The following is a 1,991-nucleotide window of genomic DNA, read 5'->3' as shown; positions in this document are numbered from 1 at the left end:
AGCAGTTCTGAGACAATGACTGCATCAGCTTGAGATATCAATGCAACCTGACGTAAAGAAGCATCCGTGAGGCAATGATTGTGGACGGCAACATTACTGGAATGGACTGGCCTGCGCAGTCTCGCCCTAAAGCCAATGTAACGTCTCTGGGATGAATTAGAACATCGGCTTGGCTCCAGACTCAGCGTCCAACGTCACTGCCTACTCTCATTTCGGCTCTACAGGAAGAATGGACATTGCTCTACAGACACCTCACTGAAAAGGGTCGTAACCATAAATCAAGCCGTAATAAAGGCGAAGGGTGAACACACCTTTTTTTGATGTCCAATACTAGGTTCTGTTTACTGTTGATCGAATAGTGCATGTAATTTTGTTGGAAGGGCATCAAGATATTTTTAGTGTACTTTGAACAACAAACGGAAGATGTGTCTGTAAAAGCAGATATGCAGTTTAAAGTTGTCGTCAATCAGTGTTACATTAATGTCTGTGTAAAGTGTAATGCCAAAAGGATGAGACTTAGACTTTAAATTTTAAAGAGTGTTACGCGAGGGTGTCGCCACAGAATGATTCAGCTTACGGCAAACTGATGATGTCGATGCGTAAAATGGAAATGCCGTGTGGCTAGGGCCTCCCGTCGGGTAGACCGTTCGCCTGGTGCAAGTCTTTCGAGATGACGCCACTTCGGCTACTTGCTTGTCGATGGGGATGAAATGATGATACGGACAACACAATACACAGCCCCTGAGAAAATCTCCGACCCAACCGGGAATCGAACCCGACCCGTTAGGTATGACATTCCGTCGCGCTGATCACTCAGCTACCAGGGGCGAACGTCGATGCGTAGTAACAGCAGTAGTTTCTGATAGGTTAAATGTTGAGTATAGCATTCAAGAACTGGAGGCCAGACAGATGACTGAGGTGAACAGCGTTTTCCTGTGCAGTGTCATGCCTCAAATGGTTCAAATGGCTCTGAGCACTATGGGACTTAACATCTGTGGCCATCAGTCACCTAGAACTTAGAACTACTTAAACCTAACTAACCTAAGAACATCACACACATCCATGCCCGAGAAAGGATTCGAACCTACGACCATAGCGGTCACGCGGTTCCAGATTGAAGCGCCTAGAACCGCACGGCCACACCGGCAGGCGTCATGCCTCATCATTGGCATGAAACGTGTAATGAAAAACTATGGAATTTCGTACGTGGCGGTTTATCTATCTTGCGACAAGATAGGAGATACGGCCATTCGAACATTTTGAGGAATCAACGCATTATTACACTGCTGTTCACTTAAATCCGGGAAATACGAAACAATATTGAAAATGACGTCCCAGTCACGTCTAATAGCTGGCTATCGTACAAAAACAGTTGAGTTTACTGAAACGGAGGCATCTACGTGTACATGTGAAGAAAGTGGTTACCTTCGACGATTGCACCTTCAGCTAAAGCCTTTCGTATTATTGCAAGAGAGGGTTGCATGAGCAACCAGGTCACATACACTCCGGCTGCACGTTTGCCATCTGCTGTGTTCAGGTACACGCTATTCCATTCCTTTCCTAAGCTTTTTCTCCCATTGACCTCCAGCTCCCGCTCCTTCTTCCACTGCTACCGTTTCGTAGCAATATGCACGCTAAAACCATTCTTGACAAAGTAGTCATGCCTAATTATTCTATCCATACTACACCATCCTTCACTGGCCAACTCAAAAAAAAACAAAAAAAACAACGCTAATATTAAGAAAAAGAACATTTTATGCAGAGGCAGATGAGATGAGATTACAAGATTCGCATGCGCCATACATACTCTAAGGGAAAAATAAATTAAATAGATAAAACGACACACGACGAAGGAATACTCCACATGAAACGGGAATTAGTAGATGTGATGTACGTGTACAGACATACAAATGTTCATTATTTCAGAAAAAGTGTGTGATTTATTGAAGAGAAAGAGTCTCACAAATTGAGCAAGTCAGTAACGTGTTGAT

The sequence above is a fragment of the Schistocerca americana genome, chromosome X, assembly GCF_021461395.2.
Source record: "Schistocerca americana isolate TAMUIC-IGC-003095 chromosome X, iqSchAmer2.1, whole genome shotgun sequence".
Classification (NCBI taxonomy): Eukaryota; Metazoa; Arthropoda; class Insecta; order Orthoptera; family Acrididae; genus Schistocerca; species Schistocerca americana.
Note: the sequence above shows the minus strand (reverse complement) of the source record.